At 38.3% G+C, this 25,051-nt stretch overlaps 1 protein-coding gene and 1 non-coding gene across 4 annotated transcripts in view; both read left to right on the forward strand.

Moving 5' to 3' along the window:
* FRMPD4 (FERM and PDZ domain containing 4) overlaps positions 1–25,051 on the forward strand; it is a 298,391-nt gene that overhangs the window by 89,294 nt on the left and 184,046 nt on the right. The window lies entirely within an intron of this gene.
* Positions 14,409–14,515, forward strand: LOC126649801 (U6 spliceosomal RNA). The gene has a single exon (XR_007631182.1). It is a non-coding gene; the product is annotated as a U6 spliceosomal RNA (small nuclear RNA).

Below are 25,051 nucleotides of genomic sequence, written 5' to 3' on the forward strand. Positions count from 1 at the left end.
GAATTGGGGCTTTGTTTTATGAAAACACGAGGTCAGAGTTTCAGATCTATTATTTTCTTACTGTCTAGCACTTATCATATACCAAACCAGTTGCTTTGCAATTCTGAAATACAAATGGCTTTTAGCCACATAACTGAACTAAGGGGAAGATGTGGTGGGAAGGCTTTCTTTGATTTGAATCAGACTGATTTGGGTTGGAATAAACCTTAAAGATCATCCAGTTCCAAGGCCTGCTCTTCCCTCCCAACCTCCACCCCTGTCAGCAGGGATACCTTCCACTAGACCAGGTTGCTCAAAAGTTCCTTTATTTTAGAGATTTGGGAATGGATGTTTATTTAATATGTTGATGTTTGGAGAAATTGCTCTTGAGTAGTTAGTACTCAGTTCCTGCCTAAATTCCTGTTTAATATATGATTATATTAAAGAAGTGGAAGGGTATCAGTATCTAGACAATTGACTTATATAATGTTGTAAAAATCCTGAATCTTGCATATGAATCTCTCACGTCCTGTGGCAGTGATTCTTCATTGATGTGGGAGATTCCATTTAATTTATTTAACCCTCATTTTCCTTTTCAAAGAACAACAGTTGCAATACACAGCTTATACTTTCTTCAGTGCTCAAATCATAGGTGTGAGTTAGGGTTTATCACATTATTTTGAATAAGGAGTAGGTTCCAAAAAGTGATTAGAAAGCAAACACCTAATTTGATATTGAGCGGAGAAAGCAACAATCCACAGTTGTCAAAATGTTTTCAATGTAGAAGCATGTATCCATCACGATTTTGTTTTTCCACAGAAAGGCAAACTAAGGATGTTACATTCAGAACTCAAAGAGAATGACTTAATGAATAGTATTTTGCTATAAAATAAAAATGATATTTTTAATAGAAATACTATAATAAATATCAATGTTTCATAATATATTTTCATGGATTATTTCTGGAGATGGTATTTTTATGAAATATCTTTGTGATAGTATTTTACAATTATTAAGTCAAATGTTTAACCCCTGAGTGTTTTTGGAGATATATTTACATAAATTTGTATAGTGACTTGTTCTGTGCTAAGAATTTATCATAAAGGGAGTTAAAAAATCAGTTTCCTAAAAATAATATTTAAAAATAGTGCTTTTTTGTTGGATGTTTTCTGAGGTCACAGATATACCAGTGAAAGATGAGGAGTGATCTGTCTTTGTTGCAAGCTGAAACTTGTAGGAGTTTTCAGAGCTTTTTCTTCTTATATTTTAAAAATTGTTTCAGGGATGAGTTATCACTAAAGCAGAGACAGTTTCACTACTGCCAGGTGAAAGTGTGTGATCTGTCCATACTGGTGTTTGGTGTACCATAGTAACCCCCATGCTGATGTGAAAAAGCAACTGAAAAATTGCAGACGCTCTCTCATCTTTTCAGGAAGTGAAGAGTAATTTTGTCAGCTGAAACAACTGATGAAAGGATCATTTTTAACTCACATAGCAGTGTCTTGGATTTGTTTGCCATAATACCTAATAGTTTTCCTTTGTGATGTGGAATTTCTTTTAAACTAAATTAAAAATCAAAGTACAGCATTTAACTTAAAATCGTGGTGTACTTTTTTTGCATACAAAGGTGGTCTCAATTGCTGTCGACTTTATTCAGATAAATGAACTGTGACTTTTATGGGATGATCAAATGAACTTTTCCTAATGTGTAACCAAGCTTTGGGTTATTTTAGTGTGACAGATTTTTTTTTTTTTTTTATGGAGGGGAAGGGGGCTATACACTGCTAAAGCTCTAAGGGTTTTAACATATGGATTTTGTCAAATTCAAGTGTATCTTGATTATTATTCAGTCACTGTTTTATGTAATTCATTAACCTTTCAAAGGACAGGAGCTTGAAACTTCTAGTAACAAAGATATTCTTAGATGTATTTAAGTTCCAGACCTCTGGGAGCAGGGTGCTGTGGCAAAGGGTGGGTGAGCACAGTGTGTTTAATAAGATGATGCTCAGGTCACTGCACCTCCAGTGGTATTTGTTTCTTTTCTATGGTGGTTGAGTGGTGGTGGTACCTTTGCTAACACCCATCTTCTCCCCAGTCTTTCATTTTTGCAGGTGGTAAGGGTGTTTTTCCAGTAAAATGAGATGGAAACTACAGACAAGTTAGTTAAATACATTTAGTGGGAGAGAAATTCTGCAAAGTTTTGGGGACAGATGTCAAACCAGGAACCAGGCTTTGCTTACGGTGAAAAGAAGTCGTTCTTGCACATGTAGAAGATTTGTTTCCTCTAGCAGTTTGTGCCCTTCCCTTTTCTATTCAGCTAGGAATGGGATACATGACATTTTGTTTAACAAGATGGAATTGGTGAATTCCTGCTGAATTCTCATAATCTAAGTAAATGAGTTGCTAATTAAAGTGCATTATGAAAATAAGATCTAATGTAACAGAAGAGCAAAGCATAATCTGTTAAAGGTACAGAACTTACCTTAAATAGTACTTGATATAGTAATAAAATATTTGATAAAGTAATAGAATATTACTTAGCTATATAATTATAGTAAAATAATGGGCACTGACAAGCGAGATTTCTGGAGGAGTATTCTGTCCTTACCTAAGAGTATGTTGTTTAAATCACTGCAAGGAAGATAGCAAAATCAGAAATTATTGTGGAATGGAAGACCAAAATAAGTGTCTTGAGATGATGTGGGTACCAAGCTGGGGTAAGCAGGAAAGTAGGAAGTGCATGAGGGACTGACAGTACATTATAAACTTATGCAAGAGTTGCCTAGTGCAGGATTTTTTAATAAACCAGAGAATTAAAGATTAGTTATGTAAGCATTTTCTATTGATCTTTTATTTAAGGTAAAACCATTTGGAATTCACAATTCTGTAGGTTTTTTTGTGAAATATTACTTTAGATTTGGTAGCTGTACTGATGGATTTGGATTTCATGTAGCTTTAGGATGGAGCGAATGTGTAAAATAAGTCCATCTTCTACCTGTGTCATTCTGACATGAAAATATTGTGCCTTTATGGCTTGACTGTGATGGACTTAATCTGCTCTACTTTGAAAAGAAGAAGATAAAGTCTAATCCAATAGTTTATTCTCTATTTACTGTAGACATTTTTGTAAAATTCATTCCTTCAGTGTTTTAGAGTTATGTTCCTGGAAGCTTCCTGGTGGCTTGGCTCATATGTGAAGAAAACCTTATCCTTTTGTGGCTTATCTGAGGTACTAAGGGCATGGTAAAAAGTTTGTATTTCAACATTTTGCTCAACCTTGTATGCAGTAGAGTTCAGTCATACACCTCTGTCTCAGTTGAGGGTTAGAACAACCATATAGATGAGGAATGTTGTAACAGGTGTATTAATGAGAGCAATTTAATGTTATTTGTTCTATCTGAACCTTTCTTACAACACTGCACTGATATATTGTTGTTTTTCCTTTGTGAAAATTTCAGCCTGTGAGGATACTGTCAAAACAGTGGGCAGAATATGATGCTTCCCCTGCCTCTCTATGTGTTGGGGGGAAGCACAAGGTGGGAGAGTCTAGGTGGTCTAGGTGAAGTGTGCTGGATTAATGCTTGGGTCGTGGGTGTTTCTTGGCTTTTTTTGTTTGTTTGTTTGTGGTTTTTTGTTGTTGTTGTTTGGCTATGGTTTTTTTGGTGAGGTTTTTTTGGTTTTGTTTTGGTGTTGTTTGTTTTGGGTTTTTTTTAGAATTTTCTTCATACTTAATATTTGTGGCCATTTTTAGAAGCTAGTAACCTGTGAAATCAATCACCAAAATCTGAAGTGTGGATTGTGATGAATTCTGTTCTTGTGCTCTAATATACGCTGTCCTGAATTCAGTATTGTGTGAACAGATGGTTATTACAAATTACCTTTTTAGTGCTCTTAATAGCACAAAATTATTGGGAGTAGCTAGGAAAAAAAAAAAACCCACAAAAAAACCAACCATTTTGCTTGCTTCTATTCCTGAGTAGGGTGAGAGGGAAGAAGTGGCAAAGAGAGGTGGTTTTTTCTGTGAAGCAGACTGAGGATCAACACAGGGGCAACATGGTGCCCATGTGCACAATTCCTCCTGACATTAATGGCCGTTATGAATATAAAGTGAGGGTAGTGTGCAGTGATTACACATGAAGAGCCAACTTATTATTGGTAATGATGATGTGTATATGTTTCAGCAAGGGCTAGATTGCTTCTAATGGGTTTTGTTTTCAATTCCCATGTTTAATGTGAGGTACTTTTGGCTCCTGAGTTCTTGTTTTAAATAGGATTCCCATCTTCTGCTGTCTGTGAAACATGATTCCTGGTTTCTCTCCATTGATTTATGCACTTTTATTTCTACTGTTTCTTTTTTTTTTTTTTTTTGAGGGGGTGTATGTGTTGGGGTTTTTGTCTGTGGTGGTTTGTTGTTTGTTCTTGAATTGTCAAACTAAACATCATGATTTCACAGGTATAACTTTTACTTTATATAACTGTTGTGATAAAGTATGAAATTTGGCAGAAAATAAACCCCCTTGTGTTCCAACAGAGTTCTCAGAGATCAGAAGGGCTAGGTGCAGCTGGACTTAATTTCTGATTTATATCCAATTCAACACTGTAAATCTGGTTGCATTCAATAAGAACTTTCACCATCACAGATTCAAAAAGTGCAGTTTATTGAAGCAACAGGTTATAGATTTTTGTTAGATTGTTGGTGATAAATTCACTTGACCTAAAAGATGTAGGTGTATAGTACAAGTGTCCCCGGGTTTGCTTTGATGCAGTCAATGGTACAAATCTTACCAAAAAGGCATCCCTGCTTTGGAGGATGGAGAGAGGAGCAAGCCTGTTGATTTGTCTGTGAGTAGATTTGTATTCTCATCCTGAATAATGCAGGATTTCAGGTATCAATTTCATATTTTTTTAGAAAAACTGAGTGTGACAGTAGCCAAAAATAATTGCTTTCCTGTTTCTGCAGTCGTAGATGGTGGGGAGCAGATGTTTTCTCATTTTCATATTTGTTGATGTATTTTCTTAATATATAAATGAGGGATAATAGGAGTTTTTGGTTACCTTCAGTCAAACTGAGTTATGTAACTTATGGTTGAAACAAAGGCAGCACAGAACCTTGACACCTCAGTGTCCTCCTCCACCCAGCTGAGGTGGCAGTGAAGGCCATCTGACATTTGCCAGAACTTTTATCCCATTGTTATCTCCTTGAAGGACCAGCTTTATCACAAGGTTTATTATGAATGGATAAGGAAGAGTGAGGCTGTCTGGCACAGGGATGCAGGTGCTCTTCTGTGCTTCTCTGAGATAACATCAGGCTGTGAGGCCTTCATTTCAACCCAGACATCATTCACCTGTTAAGCCTTGCTCAAGCCCAAGTACGGCTTATGGCCCAGCTCATGCTTTTTGCTGATTTCACTGGCGTATCTGTATCTTGACATGACAAACCTGTCAATATCCCACAATAACCTTTGTAAACTGTGAGGGAAGGCAATACATAGAGTGATCAAGTGGCAAATAATGGAGGATCAAAAGCAAGGGAACTGGGATTTTAGAGGAGGGAGGGAAGAGGAGAAAAATCATTCGTGCTGCTAGGGCTGACTATGCCCAGGTGTTTGGGAAGGTGTGACCATGGCGATGGAGCTGTGCTGGGGGCAGTATGACTGGGAGGCAGGATTCTGAGCTCTCATTCAGGTAATAATCTCCCAGGTGGCATGCACATTTATACTGGATTCACCAGATGCTGCAATGGAGAATCTCATGGGAGTGGTGAGACTGGTTTTCTGACAGTTCTGTTTTAGTGACATGTCATGTGGTTTCATCATATCTATGCTTTGGTTTAAATGTACACTACTGATGAGAGAAATGGCCACGCATTTTTTTCTCCTCCTTCTTCTCCACCTCCCTAACTCCTGTCTGTGTTTCCCTTGGACCAGTTTGTTGGTTCAGTAGAAGGCTAGCCCATCTCCCACCTCCCTGACCTCCCCTTCTGCACTCCATGTTGATACCTCAACTCCCCTTCCCTCACTTATGGAATGACTGCATGATCGTTAAATGCAGCACAAGGGAGGGCTACCCAAAGAGTCTGTCCCCTTTGCTGCCTTTCTGAGTTGTGTAAACCCCCAGGTCTGTGCCCTCAGCCTCTGGCTCAGGTACAACACACTGTTGTGTCTGGGTGCATTGCAAGGAGGGCAGTGTTTGAATGGCATCTCAGATGAAGAATGGAAGTTTGTCCAATGTCTGTGAAAAAGGTTTGTGAAGTGGGTGTAATTGCAGGATCATACAAGGGTTTGATTTGGAAGGGACCTTAAAGATCATCTTGATCCAACCCCCCTGCAACGGGCAGGAACACCTTCAACTAGTTCAGCTTGCTCAAGCCCCATCCAACCTGGCCTTGAACACTTCCAGGGATGGGGCATCCACCAGTTCTCTGGAGAACCTGTTCCAATTCCTCACTGTCACAGGGAAGAATTTCCTCCTAATATCTAGTCTAAATCTACTCTTTCTCAGTTTAAAACCATTCTCCCTTATCCTATCACTACAGGCCCTTATCAAAAGTTCCTCTCCAACTCTGTTGTTGCCCTTCTTTAGGTACTAGGAAGCTGCTATAACATCTCTTCAGTCTGAACAGCCCCAACTTGCACAGCCTGTATTCATAGGAGAGATGCTCCAGTATCACTGATCGTTTATGCCTAGGAAAGTTTCTCAGGACACTCAGGGAAACCTAAGGAAGTCTGACTCCCTGTTAGATGACAGGCCTTACTTATGCTCTTTTTACCTTTCTTTTCCCCTCTACGTTTCTGTATTTGGCAATCCAGCCTGAAATACCCTCTGGGATGCTTTCCACCCTGCCTTCTAATGATGTGGATGGTGAAACTGCGTGACAGGTGATGTTTGGATGCTAGCTTGCTCATGGCAAAGACTATGAGCAGACAAGCTTAAAACATCTGCCATTTAAAAAAAAAACCAAAAAGACAAAAAACCAAAACAACCCCAACAAAAAAACCCCCAAAAAAACAAAACACCCTGAATCCTGAATGTTTAGTCTGGAAAAAAAACATTTATGTGTTACATCAAGAATCTTATTTGCTGCAGAAAAGTGAAATAAGAAAAAATAAAGGTGGTTTTCGTCAGTCTTTCCAAGTGACAGAGCCCCAGTATGCTAATTATTATGAAAACGAAATTTGTTAGAAGTGCTGTTGATCAATCTTAGTGATGTGTATTGTTTGACTTAGGAAATGAAGCTTTCAAAGAGGAAAATAACCACAAGAGTTAATCAGGAGGAAAAGATAATGTGAAATTAATTGTATATCCCTGGGAGCCTTCATGAAGTATACTCTTCCTCTTTTCCCAAGTGAGAGAAACAGGAGATGGTAATTTTGAACAGAACAGGCATTTTTAACATTTTGTGTAACTTGTTCAACTTCAGTGCATGTGTCCTGATAAATCAAGGGAAGTGCCATGTTGTGAGTGAAACTGAAAACCTCATCTCAAGGTCAGATGTATGAGTAACGCCAGAGGGATTTGCTCTCCAAGACATATCAGAGCAAGTCCACTGAGTTCATGTCCCTTATTTCCACTTTTAAAAAGTGCTTAATTTAAAATTAAGTGAGATTTAGCTCAGGCAACTCTAATTTTGTGTAGTTGTCACTAGTTTATCAAGCATGGCCATTACTTTCCAAAAGATTTTTATTACAGCTTTAATAAATAATTTCAACATATGTCATTATTTTCTTTACTATCTCAAAACTGAGATGTTTCTAGTGGCCTTCAGGCAAGTGCATAATTTACCCAATGTACATTCAGGTATTGGAAAAGTGATCTCCATATTTGTAAAAGGAGGTACATACCCAAGGGTAGGAATAGCTGGCATAGCAGTTGGTTTATGCTGATACCTTATCTTGGCAATCACCAGCTTTCTGACAATGTTTAGTCTCTGCAGCTGTCCTTAATAGGGTATTAACTTATATACCTGCAGTAAAGATTTCCTTTCTTTAGTTACAGTACAAGGAGAAAAATGTTACATTGCATTTATTTGTTCTTTCAGTTATTTCTTGCTTGTGCTAAAAGACGTGCATAGAGCGCAGGAGGGAAGGGTATTTGAAAAACAGAACTGGATGGGAAAGAACAGAGACTGCACAACTCAGGAAAGAGCATCCAGATTTGGTCCATGGGGCAGAGGGAGATAATTGTGGCAGGAAGAGAGAGGTGCGAGACAGTGAAAGTATGTTGGATTAGGAGCTCCTCTGGGGTAAGGAGAAGCAGAAGGTTGCATGCATCTGCTCATGATGCATACAATCTGGCTTTTACCCATGTATCTTAAAGGTCTCTTTCGACAGAGAGTTGGATTCCCTTTCAAAATGCTAACGTAAAAAACAACCCACCTTTTCGTATTTTTTTCATTCTGAAAAGTAGTTTGCAACTCTGAATTTCTCCTAGGTACACTGGTGGCAGAATGTGAATCTTGAGGCTTTAAATCTGCACTGCAGACCTCTCACAGCAGGAGGAAAAAACCAATTTTGATCACCTTGGGGCCTCAAGTGTTAAAAAGAGGCTTGTTACATTGTTTCTTTGTATTAAAACTGTTTAGTAGGCATTGACACAATAATAGAGACCAGAAACTGCGTTTGAGCTTCAGGTGTGAGAGGGGACTGCTGTTTGTCGATTTGAGATAAAACAGCCAAAAGAGAATTAGCTTGCATGATCAGCCCATGAGTCTGTTAATTTATTGTCTTGGCAACAGTTGCATGGAGCTGCTACTTGGGTAGGATAAAATTTCTTCAGTTTATAGGGAAGTGTAGGAAATCTTTGTCCTAAGTAAAAGGCAGAGGGGAACTTTGAAACATGGTAAAAACTCTCAAAAGGAGGCAGAAGCATAGATTTTCTGCTTTGCTTCTGAAAGAATGATGAAGTGTGACCTAGTTGTAGTGATGACATTTAATTAAAATTAAGCATTCATGAGAAGCAAAAGTATGATTTTACTGGCTTTTCCTCCCCTATAGATTTTCAGGTAGGAGCATTTGTATAGTCATTGAAGCCTGCTTGTGAAGCTTTCTAGTATTTGGATTCAAATTAGTGCTGGTAATGACACTCAAGGGGAAAAGATATAGGGTAGTATCACACAGTCCCACAGCAAAAATGGTGCTTGGCCTTTTGTCTTTTGTTTGCTCGCTTGTTTATTATTTCTTTGGGTTTTGTTTTTCTAGTTTCTTTAATAATTTATTCAGTGAATGCTGTGAGTCCAGCACTGATGAACAAAATATTGGCAACTACAGAGCTTAACCCCACTACTTAATCAATCACTGTCAGAAATGAATACTTGTTGCATATGCAAATGACCATTTGGTATACCAAGTTAACATCTCTTGTCTGATGCCATTGCAAGAATACCTGATGGAAATAGCGCTATACCTTTCCTGAGGAATAACAGAGCTTGCATACAATATGTCACTAAGATACTCTTAAGTCCACCCATGCTTACAGTATTATAGCACCAAACCAGGTTTGGACTTTATACTTCCTCTAATTTCTTTTTTATACTGGTTGTACAGTTATGCTAGTGGAGAGTTAGTAGAGTTAGTGATGAACATTTTATAGGAAAAAATGTATTGTATTTCAGAAATCATGCTTTACTTATCTAAATCCAGTGTTAATAAGGGGGAAGGAGGTGAATGCTGGTCCATTCAATCTCACATGCTCTGAGATTTTAATGAGTCAAAGGATACTTCCTCCACGCATCGCAAGTTCCCCTGTCCCAGAGCTTTCAGCTGCACTAAATCTTGAAAATCAGTGAATTATTCAATTGCTTTTTTTTAATGGCAAAGATCAGTTTAAAAGCCTAAAGAATCCACCTTCTTTCCAACCAAAGTTTGGTTCCTCATGAAGCCGGCTGCAGACAGGATTCTGCAGGTGGAAGCAGATGGGTCACTCTTCCAGTGTCTGGGACATGAGGGACTCTTACCCATTTCTTCAGTTAGTGTTCTGTTGAGGTAACTGTTGAAATCGAGCTGGAAGAAGTTTCATGCCTTGTTTTGCATGCCTGCAAGTGACTGGAATTTTGCTTCTGGTTACGTGAATTCCAGGTCCTGACCATTTTATTGTCTCCATTTTTGCTTGAAGGATAGCATCAAGATTCAAACTTTCTGTTGCTACTTACTGAAAGTGTAATTAATGTAGGGCAAATGCTTTGATAGGGATAAAAAAAATCCCCAAACCAGATGCTGGTGTTAATTGGACACTGAGTTGCTTGAAATCATTCATTAGCCTGTGGGTACAGTATTCCCAATCAGGTGCGGTTTCATTTCAGGCAGAAAGTGATAAGATAATCTTTTTTTTAATTAAGGTGATATTATAAATTAACCTGTCAATAAATGGCATTAACTTTTTCAGCAGTGAAGTTACAAGTGGATGGATTCATAGCAATGTTCTTTAGTCAAAAGAATAAATATTGTATCCAGTGCTGAGTTGTTAAATACTAATGAATAATTTATTTAATGAATGTTGCCTTCCTCTGTTCATGACATGACTGGCAGAGCACCAGCCTCTCCAAATGTTCTGTTCTTCAGAGTTACTCTGATTTTTGGGCCTTACTGCTTCAACTTTGCTACCCAGGATGCTAACTCCTTTGCTCCATTCTGGACTAGATAAGTACCTTATCTGTTAACTTCCTTGATCTGACTGAGAACCATTTTATATTTTAGGTTTTGGTGGAAAATGCATATTGGTAATTAATTTTTAAATGCAGTTTCTGTGGAAGCTTAGACTGTATGTTCTGCTGTAAACCTAACTGTGTAAATGATCATGAAAGTGATTTCACAGTGGCTCAGACCTCAAAGTCAATTAAGAATAGAGTGAACTGCAGAAATATTTTTTACTATATATGGGCAGATGCAGGTAGTTATTCCCTTTAAAAGATTAGTAGGACTTCTGAAAGACAAGTGTAAAGTAATATATAATAAAATTATTTCCAAGATTTATAAATCTTGTAGATCCAGCTGTTTATTACTAAAATGTTGATGCTGAGGCCACTCTCTCTAGAAGATTCCCTACATTTACAGTATCTTTTGACCAGATTTAAAAACAAAACAATCACTATGACATGTTCTGTTGTACTATGCTGCAGTGAAAAATCCAGAGTCCCTGGAACTGGGACTGTGTTGGGACGAGACACGCAGGAAGTGTTGCTGGCTCTGAAGAGGTAATCCTGAGGTGTATATGGAGTTGGTGAATGTCATCGCAGCAGCTGCTGCTGCATTTTAAGCTCCTATGCAGCTGCTGCTGGTTCAGCCCATGCCCTGTATAATCCAGTTTGCAGGAAGATACTTGGCATTTTAAGATTTTTTGGTAGTGTATTTTTCTCTTTGTTATCTTTTGACTTCTGCACACTATTTAAAATAACACCACTATTCACTACTACCTCATCTGCTTCTCAAAGACTACCCAACATGCTTCTGTTGGAAGATATGATGTTGTTGTGTCTTTTTTCTCATACCCTCTTAGTAGATATTTTGGAGGTTGTTACTGAGGTCTGGGGAGATTTTTTTCCCTTACTAAGTGTGAGAGAGGGAGGCCTGTGCAGGAGCTCATATGTAGACTTTGACAGAGGGAGGAGAAATAGTGCTTTGGTATTCATTGCTGGAGCTCTGCTGGGAACACTTGTGCGACCGAGGTCAAAAGATTTCAATTGGAAATGCAGTTTTCTTAGTCCCCGAATACAGATCGTTTGGCTTACCTGGTCTGTCACAGGCAATAGCTTTTAACCAGCCTTTAAAATCAATTGGTGGATTATATTTAAAGCAGGATGGCTTTTACTGAAAGTCTCTGTCCTGTAGGAAGCAGGATCTAGGTCCTGAGTGTACGTGCTTTGAGCAGTGGTCAATTATTTGATAGCAGGCTTTTTTTCCTGCTATTTCCATGACGTTATATGTGGTGTTACCCACAGGCATATTGGGATACTGAAGTGGAACTTTTTTAATTACTATTTTTGATTGATTTGAGAGGACATGGGAGGTGTGAAGATCTACTAGTGAAAATTAAAAAAAAACACCAAACAACAAAAACTCAAAAAAACCAACAAAAAACTCCAGGCCACAAGGCACTGAACAGTGTGTTCAGCTGCATTTATTCTACCTTTGCAAAACAAAATAATTACTTTTAATTCTTATTTCCTGTTTGAATTAATTGCATTTTGTACTCAAATGTGTGTTCTTCTGAATTATTCTCTTCTTAATGGACTTGCTGCTTAACTGCATTTTTAATTACATAGCCTTCATAGAAACGTAAATGTTTGTATTTATCTCCTGTTCCATACTTTTCGATATATTTCCCCACAGTCCATACATTTCAGTAGCACTTTGTTTTTGAGTTCACTGTAGGTACCAAAGGCTGTTGATTTTCTGTCAGTTGGCAGTTTCACCTATTTTAATGAAGACTAGGCAAATTCTCTGTTACTGTACAACACTGTAGCAGTGAGAGCAGCAGAAGAACTGATATTGCTCAGGGACTTCCAAAGAATTCATAGCCTTGAGGAAAATATGGAGAAACTGTAGTTTAAATAAAAGGAATACTTATTTTTTGTACATCTCCGGCAGTGCTGTGACTCATTATGAGGCAAGAAAATAAGTTGATTTTCCTTCAGCCTCTTGCAGAGACCATGTATACACTTTTCTTATGTTGTTGAATAAGTAGAAAATTAGAGGTTGGCCATTGTGGGGTTTTCTCCTAACAGGAGACAGCTTCTCTCAGCAAAAACAGCCAGAGAGCAAGCTGTCTTCTCAGGGGGGTGTGGGGGAAATATTTCTCAAGATTTTGTGCTCAGAAGGGAGCAAAGCTGGTTGCACAGTGTTGGGGTAGTATGAACCATGCAGTATTTCAGAAAATACTCCACTTGAGAAAGTGCTCTTCTCTTCCTCTCTGGAGAGAAGATATTTTTACTAATTTTAATTAATAGCATTTTAGCATCAGAAAAGAAAAGGAGTTCATGCTTGGTTTTGGCAGTTGCAAATATGAGTGCAAAACTATTTTCTTAGCAGCAGGGATGGTTTTGCATGCTGTGCGGAGAGATAATTGTGTGCTGGTCTGCCATCAGTCCGTTTCTCATTGGCCTGTTGCTAATGGCAGGCCAACTAGGAGTTCCCATTTCTTCTGATTTTATTTTTCAGGTGTTCAGTTTCTCTACAGATCTTAGTCTTGAAACCCAGAATTTTTTAGCAGGAGAGCTTGATTGTACTTTGAACTGTCTATGCCTGAATGCAGGTCTGTGGCTTTGGTGGATGGATGCTTTTTGGCCACTAACGATTGCTTTAGCTGCCAGCCTGGAGCTACTAAATGAATGGAAATTCTCTGACAAAGCGACACTGCCAACAGACAAGGGTCTATTCTGAGCTTGCTCGTTATGCCAGACAACAAAAATGTTGTGAAGCTGCATAACACTTGCATTGTGATTAGATGCATCACTTATTCATGTTCTGCAAAATAAACACATTTAGATAGCTGACCATGACAAGCATTATAAGAAGTAATGCTCTTTAGCGTCAGCAAAGACATAATTAATCTGAATATTGAAAAGAGCTTCACAGCTGTGAGTACAGTTAACCAATGAAATGGGCTCTCAAAAAAGCTGGTAATGTTCTGCCTCATCATTCAGTCCCACATTTTTGGGTCCAAGAATAATGTAATTAATATCCTATTGAAGATGAGTGAGACCAGCCTTCTTTACTTTGAAGTGGACAGTGATCATCCATTAATCCTCTGCCTCTGAAGCCTTTGTGGGAGCTGCTGCACTGTAACCCTGCTGGGGCCGGGGCTAGGGTGAGTTAATTCTCAAGATGAGACACTTGTATGTCATTTATAGGAAGAAGGGTTGCTAATAGGAAGTTGGTGTGTTTGGTATGGAGATAGTGTACAGTGGCACAGCAGTAAAAATGGTACAAATGGTACAAATCCTTAGGCTCTTCCTTAATAAAAGGAAATGTAATTTTCCACAAGAAATTTTGTACTGCTCTGTTTCACCTGTGAATGACTTGGTGTTCAGAGCATAACTATGAGCCTAGAATCATAGAATCATAGAATATGCTGAGTTGGAAGGGGCCCATCAGGGTCATTGAATCCAACTCCTAACCCTGTGCAGGACATCCCAGGAATCACACCATGTGCCTGAGAGCATTGTCCTTAAACAGACTTGGGGCTGTGCTCATGTCCCTGGGACGTTCCAGTGCTCAACTATCCTTTGGGTGAAAAACCTTTTCCTGAAATCCAACCTAAACAACCCCCGACTCAGCTTCAGGCCATTCCCTTGAGTCCTGTCACTAGTCACAAGAGTGAAGAGATCGGTACCTGCCCCCCTGCTCCCTTTCATGAGAATGCTACTGTCATCTGAACTGGGCTGCTAATTTGGGGTTATTGGAGAGGGAAAGGAGACATCCAACAGACATGCAGTTGTGCTCACTTCAGCAGCACTTATGCTACCATTGGAATGATGCAGAAATAATTAGCACAGCCCCTGTGCAAGAATGACACGCAAATTCATGAAGTATTCCATATTTTAGGGAAATAGTCACGGCACCAAGCCTATTGGAGTTCAGGGAGTGTTTGGAAAACACTATAAATAATATGATTTAGTATTAGGTAGTTGTGCAAGGAGCAGGGAGTTGGACTCGATCATTATGGGTCCCTTCCAACCTGAGCTTCTTGAATCTGATTCTTTTGAACAGCAGGGAAAGGGAAAGAGAAAAAAAGTCAAGTTGGCAGAGAGTGAAGTATAAGGAAACCACAAAGCTGGAAAAGAAGAAATCATATGGCAAAAGGAGAGGTTGAAAAGGCTAGTGGAAGTGGTGGAGAAAGCAGTTAAACAAAGAAGGAAATTAAAGGTGAAGAGAAATGTAAGTAAGTGAAAATCAGAGAACCAGATTGGAAGAGGAGGAAGAAGGCAACGATTTAACAGTCATCCACTTTATTAAAAAGTATGGATAAAATAACAGTGATAAGAGCATCTGTCTATAACAGCTGTGCAAATATGCAAACCCCACTATTGATTAGATTTCCAGTATGTATATTGGCAGATGGATTCACTTGGAGTGCTTTATGTAAACCACAGACTTAGTTGTGCCTTATTTACTGGCTCTTCCTTTTCAAAGATTGCTAGGGTATAGTGGTCTGGCAAGGTAAGGATGATGAACCTGGAAATCCTCTCTCCCATTCTGCATTACTACTGATGTACAAGTAAGCTGCTAGTGCAGGGTGGTAATGAACTTCTAACATTAAATGCAAGATGGATGTTAAAAAAGTCTTTGTGCATAAATCCCTTTGAGTGTCATCACCCCTCCCAACCTCCCCATCCTCCCAAGCGAGGCTTTCATAAAAACGGGTTTCTTTAATTAAATTTTGGCTGTTATTTTGTTATTTCAGTCTCCAAAGCCTGACACTGTTAGGCATTTCTCCAAAGAGGTGGAAGACCAGAAAAATTTGAGTTAGAAATAAAGGTTACATTTTGCTATGTAAATTATGTATGCAGTTAAAAAAAAAAAGGTCAAAAAACCCAAACCAAACCAAACCCCCAAAAAACAATAAAATACTCCAGCAATGGGCTGAAGAGAGAAGAGCCAAGTTTCTGGATACTCAGCAGTAAAGTGGAAAATCCTGACTTACGTGAGTTATTGTAGTTCCACTGCTGGCATCTTTATGAATCAGGAATATGGGAAACAAGTCTGTCATATCTCTTGTGTTTCAGTTGATTTGTAACTGCTGACACCAAACTTCTCATCTCTATTGGACTCTTACTTTGGGTAAAGTGAAGAAAGAGAGTGAATGGATTATTTTCTTGAGGAATGACAATGCTTCCAAAGATGTGTCATTTGGATAGGTATTCAGTGTTAGAGTGACTTTATGACTAGTCCTATTTATTGCTAGGAAAAAGCACTTGAAAATTAAAATCTGAGGTGTTTGAGAGAGTTAGATATCTCAGTGCTGTTGAAATTCAGTGGGATTTTAGAGCCCAAGTAATTTTTTTTTTAATTTCTGGTTCTTAAAATCACAAAGAGAGCATAAATGTCCCCATGTAATTCTTCATTTTGCTTTGGTTTGTGCTGTCACCCAGTGTCTTCTTCATGTTTTCAAACAATCACCTTATACTAAATCAGACCTAAATAGATGTATATCTCTAGATAAAGAACCTCTATTGACTGTATTAGAATGAGACAGATTAATTTAGGCTAATAAAATTGTGAGTTTTGTTTTCTCTGCTATTTTGGGTTGTGCTTTGTTTTGCCTTTTGAAGAAGTGTCTTCTAAGATCACCTCCTTGGAGAAGTCTTTATGTCAGTCCTTTCTGTTTGCATGTGATAGAGCACACACTCAGTTAAGCACTGATTTGGTGATCTTCTAATTACAAATCTCTGTGTACAGTTGATATTTTGGGGTATTCTTCTGCAGCATGAGAATTAGTTGTTTTCTCCCCCTCCCTGTTGCTAGCTATATCTGTTGTCAAGGTTTCTTATGAACCAGCAGTACATTTATTCTTGAAGTTGAGTTTATTTTCTTGTTCACTGGGGGGCGACTCTAGTCAGTCAGCATCATCTTTTGAGTTTCTGCAGACAAGCATGCAGCTGCTGCTGTGTTGTGTGGAATCACTGGTTGTTAAAAATAGGGAAATACAATATTATTCACTTAACTGTTGGTGCATGGATTATGTGATCTGGAATGAAACTGGAACGTGACTGGGGCTTTCTACAGAGAACAAGCACAGCTGTGTGCCGGAGAATGAGAGTCCTGAAGTGGTTTAGTCCCTGTTATATGTCCATTTGAGAGTTAATAGCAGAAAAGAGGACTTAAAGTTTTAACTTGGTTGGTTCAAATGGGGTAAATGGAGCTTGGCATAAGAGAATAACTCCTGGATTGTGCACATGGGTGGTGCTTTCAGTCTCTCAATACTGCCTCCTTATTGCACCTCCCTCTCAGTTGTGACTGAAGGTAAACCAGTTGAAAAGACTGGGCAAAGTAAAAAAGGCTTGATCTGAATACAAAACAAATAGTACTGGAATTACTCAGTGAGGGACATGCTTAGAAAGAGGGTCAGTTCTTAGCTCAGAATAAAAATGAACAAATCAAATATTGAACAATCAGAGAGTTGACATTTCAGCTCTTAGATTTGTCCCTCCTACACATTATCTCATATCTGTAATGTTAATTAAGTTGTATTGCAGTCTTCAGCATATCTAATTGTCATCAGGTGGAATGTATGTTCTTCAGTCTGACTGCCTTCTATTTCAGATAGGGAAGAAGGGAATATTTTTATTGCCTGTTAGGTTTTTGAGTTTTTTGTTTATTTTTCATTGTTTTTCCTTATTTTGTTGGTGTTTTTGGTGTGTGTGTGTTTGTTTTGTTTCTCTTTTGCCTGTTGATTTGGATGGACAGGATGTTTGATAAATGGATACCTTAAACTTTCACCCAAACTTTGTAACAGAAAAACCACAACCCCCCCATATCTGAAGAAGCAATAATTACCTTGCAGCAGTCTGTTTTGAGTAGGAACAAATATGGAACTGGCTGATACTGAAAATCATTAATAAGAGATTAAATGTTGAATGAGCAAAAATTGGAAAGTTTCTCTGCTACCTTGAAAACCCTCGATGTTCTTCTTCCCCACACGTGGGCATTTCCTTAAAAGAGTATGAAGGTACAGTGCACATGGAGTCAGCAACTCTGCTTGTACAGAAGAAAAATATTTTCATTCTCCATTGCAAGTATGAACTGCAATCAACAAAATGGGAGGAAAAAAAAGATACCAAATGAAACTACTGGAGGGCTGGTTCAGCAAACGCTTATGCATGTGACTATCTTAGGTGTAACTAATTAACCTAATATGAGCCTTTGCCAACATCTGCATGTATTGCTTTAAAACTCAGGATGAAGCCAGGATGCAGAAAAATTAAATCTTGGTTCATGCAAAAATAGCTGATAGATTATTACTCTGTCTCTCAATTTGAAAATATAATATTTATATCTGTAACTTATAATGAATATAATTCTCCAGAGAGCATTACTTTGCCATAGCTTAAGTTTCCAAAATTATGTTCTCAATTTACAATTTTTCTGTAATACAGTTGCGGTGTCTTTGTCTTTCTCTGCTCATTGCACTGAGCACTAAACAGAAAGACAAGACATTCCTTGTCTTTATTCCTAAAAAGGTAGATTGACATCTTTACATGATGTCATCTCCTTTTTTCCACTGAAAGGAGAACTAGACGATGGCATGGCATTGACAACAGGAGATACAATAGGAAGACTCTGAAAAAATGTCCATAATATTTTCTTTTTATCATCTTACTCCACTGCTGAATGCTTTCAATAACAGATTTGGTTGGAGTTGTGTGTCTTCCTAGTCTTTTGAAATTACTAACAGTCTTGCTTGATAAACTTGAATGTAAACGTCATCATTTTGTCACACTGGGGGTACTGTCAGCTGGGCATATCAGCCTATAAAGCCCCTGATGACCTTCAAGATAGCACAACATGCCCTGTTTTATTGCAGCTATTAAGAAAATCTAGTTTCCATCAGCACAAGAACTTTCTGAAACTCCTCCTCTGTTTTGTGGTGTTACGTTTAGGGGAAACCCCTCTCTGGAGAGATGAATGATGGGGGTGATCAATCCAGTACAGTGAGTGGACAGATGTGATGTATATCCCCTTCTCTCCCCTGCCCCTAACCAAATAGTCAGACACCCCTAAAAATTCCTGAGATCAGTCCTGCGACATAAGTGGTGTTAAAGAGACAGTGTTTTAGCAAGGACATAGTGACAGAATGAGAAATACAGTGTTAAGTGGAGGGCATATTAACTGTATAGTGAAAAGAATAAAGAGAAACAAATAAATGGGAAAAGCAAGGAAGATATAGAAGACATCAAGATGAGTTTTATTGTTAAGACTTCATTTTACTGAACTCTTATTATTTTATCAAAGACAATAGTGAAAGCTATTGCCATAGACAGCGTTTTTCTCTAACTCAATATTTCAAAGAGATTTTCACTTAAAAAGGCAGCTTCTCTGTCCTGTTACTTGTAACATGCATTTTTATTATGACTAGGAAACTGAATTTTTAAAATAATAACTTTTTACTTCCTTGCTCTTTTGAAATAAATGATCTTTCCAACAGAGACTTCTTTCCTACTGATGTAGAAGGTGATTACCTCATAGAGAATGCTCCTGAAATATAAATAATGTATTGATAGGAACTGTAGAACGATGTAGGTGGAGGACTAGAAAAACTGAATGTTTGCCAGGCTCTTCTATTATTTATCAAAGCTGGTTAAATCTAGTTGTCACAGCTCAAGATACTCAAAGATCTTGGTAAAAGCCATTCTTTTCATAAGTCATATTTCTTTAACAAAAAAGGACAGTTGCACTAGTAATGTTCTTTAAAAAGATGCAGGCTCTAGGAAGTTGGTTATGATGCTGTAGTTTTTTGATTTATTTTTTTTTCCTTTCCTTGTTTGCTCATAGATTTTTTAATAGAGATTTAACCCATATGTTTTGTTGACAAGTTCAGAAATTTTAAGTTTTTGTCATATGGAGCTCTGAAACCATAGACAAAATAACTATTTTAAATTAAAAACTTGTTTATACCCTAATTGAACTGCCAAGGTTTTCTCTGAGGACCACAGAGCTACTTTATAAAATAGACTCACCTTTAGGACATATTTGAAAATTCAAGCCCTTAATGCTTTTGGAAGCCAAAATAGTTTTTAAATCTGGTTGCTAATAGCCTGACAGTTAGCTGAATGGAATATTAGCAGAGTATTTTTCATGTCAGTATTTCATAATATCACTTGGAGTAGCAGTCACTTGATTATTTTTTGAGTAGCTCCAAGGGGGTCATAAAGCACATGTGATACACAGTGAGTGTGTGGATACCAAAGGTAAATACAAGTGTACAGATAGCGTCTGGCCGTAAAAGAAGTAGAATGGTTGCAGGCGTGCTGACACACACCAGGGAGAAGAAAGAGAGCCCTGTAACAGAATCTCATTGAGGATGCAGAGAGTACGTTTCAGCATTAGGCATTCTCCTCATGTTTCACATAAATGCATCCTCCTCTCACAAGGGGATGAGCGGTGCACTTGCACCGGCTCATTCAAATTGACTGTTGGTAAAAGAAGAGTCTTGATCAAACACTGAACAGTCTGGCATTTTTTAAAGACAGGGGAAAGGTTAAGCTGACTGGTGTTTAAACTGCTGTTTATTGGATATTTATTTGCTGACCGTGTTTATTGAAGGTGGTGTTGAAAGGATCATTGGCAAGATTTTGGATAGCCACATAGAACAGGTCAGAATTCTACTAAACTAATGCAGTTTTAATAATGAAGTCTGGATCTTCATGGGTGACTTGTTTTTGTATCTGAAGATGGTTAGATTGTATTTGCTGGGAGATAAAGGAGAGTAGGATGTGCTTTCTCTATGTTCTTTGCCTTTCTCTCTCTGACAGCACTGCAACTTCAACTTTGCTTAGAGCTATAGTAAATGAGAAACTTGACTAGATACGGCATTTACTAACCAGAAAATTTATTAAAAATAATTAGACTTCACTATGAATGTTTTGTTTCTATTATTTTTGTTTGCTGTTTCTAAAATAACATAGAGTCCCCTGAACCCTAACTTGCTAGTTTTCTCCTTAATGTGCTGAGGGGCTGCGTGGGGGAGAATCACAGTTACTCTTTTGGGTGAAGCAGTCATCTTGCAGTGCCTTAGGCATATTTTAAAAGCATCACTAGTTAATTATAGAAAGAAAGGGTAAGACTTTATGTGCACACTAGATCTGATTTTGTATTGCTGTCACGGTGAAGAGATTTATAACAACCAAGGAATTTTTATGTTATTTTTTTACCTGTTGTAACTCTCCTACCTTGTCATAGATACACACATGATCATCATGATATATAAATATCAGAAATAAATTCCTTCACTATTTCATCTCTTTAATGGTGTCTGAAACATTAGGGAAGTCTTGTGTTACAAATGCATCTGAAGTGTGTTTTTTTCTTTTTGTTTGCATGCCCATGCTCTCTCTGCTTTTGTTGTGGTTTTTTTTGTTTGTTTGTTTGGGAGTTTTTGTTTGGTTTGTATTTTCCAGGACTTTCATTCTGCTTTATTATTTTAATGATTTAATTTATGTATTTCTCCCTGTCTTTCCCAGAAATAGGATAAAAGGTCTTGTACAATAACTGCTGCAATGAAAGTTTGTCTTCCTGTATGTGAAGTCTTGCTTAAGTAGTGAAAGTAGTCTTCAATATTTGCTCAATAGGGCTGTTGCTCTCAGAAAATGTTCAAAATAGCAGTGTTTTACTTCAAAAAGTGTGTGTATGTACATAATTTATGTATATAAATATATGTTACAGGTGTCTAGAGCAGGTATTGAATTGTCTACGCAAAATGTATCTGTAGTGGTTGTGATTAGTGTTGCTGTCTTCAGGTGATTTAGACATTCTTCCAAGAACATGCTGGATTAGAGGTTACTAGAGGAATAAAATGAACTCCCATGCAGCTAATCTTAGCATTGACTGGCTCAGTTTGGATGATTTACTGTAGAGAAGCTGTAAGAGGTGACTTGTTCTGTACATGCTGCCTAGGACAATTTGATTGCATCAGTGGTGTTAGGGGAATGGCAGAAACCAGGTGGTCCTGCTGTCATTACTGGTAGTAAACAAAGCATTGATCAATAAGCTTATGAAGCCAATATAGCATTTCAGTACTGAAATGTGGTTTTCTGTTGTGGTTTTTTGTTTTGTTTGTTTGTTTTGGTTTGTTTATTTTTATTAGGGAAAGCAGTCTTGCACTGGGCTGTGTGTGTGTATTGCATGTGCTGCAGTGACACTAGAAATCAGAGTAAGTCTGGAATCATAAGACTATAAAATGGGCTCCAGAGTTAGGTGAATGCATTCTGTGAGTTTCCCCAGTATCTGTTAAATAGGTTTCCAAAAGGCTTGGTTTGACTGTATATTTGCATAAAAATGTTGTGTGAGCAGCACTTGGCTTATTCAGTTCCACAAAGATTTTTTTGAATACTGGAGTGAAAGACATGACATGAAGCCTACAGAATTATTATGGTCCAAGGGATTGTTTTGTTGTCCCCATAGTTGTGAGATGATCTGTATTTGACTGTATTTGTTGCTTGGTACAGTGGGGAACAATGGGTGACTCTCTCGTGTACCAGTGTTTAGAGGGGAGAAAAAAGCGATGCAAGTTGAGATTTGCCCCACTTTCAGTACTGATTAAAAGGCTGAAAGACACTAACCTTTCCTGATCTGAACAGCTGTATTGAGTTTGTGTGGCCAAATCTTTGTAGCAGGGGGCTTCTGTGAGAAGCTGCCAGAAGCTTCCCCCGTATCAGTCAGAGCCAATGCCAGCCAGCTCCAGGACAGACATGCTGCTGACCAAGACAGAACCAATCAGGAATTAAAATAACACCTCTGTGATAAGAAATTTAAGAAAGAAAAAAATTTATTGCACAGATGTAATTGCAGCCAGAGAAGAGAGGAGTGAGAATACGTGAGAGAAACAACTCTGCAGAAACCAAGGTCGGTGGAGAAGGAGGGGGAGGAGGTGCTCCAGGCAACGGAGCAGAGATTCCCCTGCAGCCCATAGTGCAGCCCATGGTGAGGCAGCTGTCCTCCCCTGCAGCCCATGTAGGACCACAGGGGTGCAGAGATCCACCTGCAGCCCATGGAGGAGCTTCCCCACTGGAGCAGGTGGATGCCTGAAAGGAGGCTGTGAACCTATTGAAAACCTGTGCTGGAGTAGGGTCCTAGCAGGGACCTGCTGAGCTCATGCTGGAGCAGGTTTTCCTGGTAGGACTTGTGACCCTGTGAGGGACCCACACTGGAGCGGCCTGTGCCTGAAGGACTGCACCCCATGGGATGGACTCATGTCTCCCTGAGCCGCTGGTGGGGGAGGAGGTAGAGCCTGTGAACGAAGGAGGGGTGGGGACGGGGTTATTTTTAAGATTTATTTTACTTCTCATTATTCTGCTTTGATTTTGTTAGTAATAAATTCAATTAATATCTCCAATTTGAATCTATTTTTCCCATGACAGTATTTGGTGAGTGATCTCCCCCAGAACTTATCTCAATTTGTGAACCTTTGTTATATTTTGTCTCCCCTCTCCAGCTGAGAAGAGGATGATAGAGAAGCTTTGATGGGTGTCTGGCATCCAGCCAGGGTCAACCACTATAACAGCCCTCTTCCTATCCCATATACACGACAGGTTTTGATTCTACTCAATTTTATGCTGTTAAGTTCACGTGCGTGTTTGGGAGAAGTGTGGTGGAATATTTTTTCTCTTGTAATTATTTTATTTTAAAATCCACTAATTTTGTAATCTTCTTTGAAAATTGGAAGTGGAATCCAAGCAGTATCCTAAACATTCATTAACTTTCAGTACCAGAAGAGGGCTTCTTGCTTTTCTGAAATCTGATGATTAATGCTTTCATTTACTTCTAAGTGATACGTTGTTTGTCATGTCACCACTGAAGTCTTGCTCCTTTTCTAAAATGGGTGATTTTGGCTTTGTACAGGCATATGTTTCCTTTTCACTCACAAAACTGCCTTAGCTTCTTGTCCAGAATCCAGAGAGTGAATGAAGTTTAAAATTCAAATAAATCTTAGAACAGTATTTTGCAACTAAATTTAACATCAAATTTTATGGAATGGTTTGGGTTGGAATGGGTCTTAAAGGTCATCTAGTTCCAACACTCCTTTAGTGGGCAGGAAACCTTCCACTAGACCAAGTTACTCAGAGCTCCATCCTACCTGATCTTGTACACCCCCAGGTATAGTGAGTCCATAACCACTCTGGGCAGTGAGTTAGAGTTAAACCCTTTTTTCTGGGTACTTATAAGAAAGATAAGGTGATGACAGCCCATGTTTCTGCATGTAAACAGGATGCTTTCAGTAGCATTACATAAGTGATTCTGCTGATAAGCTCAGAGGGTTCAAATTCAGAAATAATACAAAACAAACCAGTCAGTCCACAGCTCTGCACATCCATCTTTGACTGCTGAACATTTTAAACATTTTTATTCTAGGAAAGCCGTTGGTGAGTTCTCAATCAATATTTACAGTATTCAGTTTTCTTGGAGAACATATAGAATATCTCCACGTATATTATAAACTACACCTCACTGGTGAGTGAGTGCAGCCTTTCACTTGATGGTAGAGAAATGTCAAAGGGGCTGCGTGGTTATCCCTGTGTTGTTTCAGGATGGCAATAGAAGAATTATCTATTTATTGGAGGATATGTCTGACCTCTCCCAGGGAAGATGTAAACTGATACATTAGAAGAGGTGAAAGGAAAATCAGAGTTAACATTGTTTTGGAAAGGGTTTATCATTATCTTTGGGAAAGTGTAACTTCACTGCTAATGTCCATGAAATTGTCTGTTTGTGGACAATTCTACAATTTTACCTTGAAAAGAAAACTAAACACACTAATGGAATTTAGACAGATTGATATGAAATGGCATAATAAGATTGGGTATGTGTAAACTATTATACTAAAAGGTGAGGGATATAATGCACCTACGCTACAATCTACATTTACTGCACAACTACTTCTAAAATCTACAAAAGGTAAAAAATCCAAAAAGCTCTGAGGCATCAGTAGTACTCTGCTTTCACAGCAGGTGAAAGTGTTGTTGGTGTTTTTATGTTTACATTGTAAATGCAACTATCATGTCTGCTTCTAATGGATGCCCACTAAGGCATGGGCAGACTTTAGGTAAAAGTATTGTTATGCTAGATTTAGTCAGTTGCTTACTCATTTTGCAGATGGGGGAAAAAAGCCTTTCTCTTACTGGAATGTTGAGGATAGCTAGCAATTCAGAGGTTTTCAGAAGCTCAGGGAGAACACAAATATCGCTGGAAAATAATAGGAAATGGTAACTTACATAATATTCCTAATGTACACATTTTTCCTTGTTAAAATTTAGTTCAAGAAGGAAGATATTCCAAATTGAGAGTACTAATAGATTTTGTATTTGAAGCTATTTTTTCAGTTCAAGCTGTAGCCATTTAGGAAGGTTTTGGTAATTTTCACACCT

The sequence above is a fragment of the Myiozetetes cayanensis genome, unplaced genomic scaffold (genome assembly GCF_022539395.1).
Source record: "Myiozetetes cayanensis isolate MyiCay16 unplaced genomic scaffold, myiCay2020 scf5-8, whole genome shotgun sequence".
Classification (NCBI taxonomy): Eukaryota; Metazoa; Chordata; class Aves; order Passeriformes; family Tyrannidae; genus Myiozetetes; species Myiozetetes cayanensis.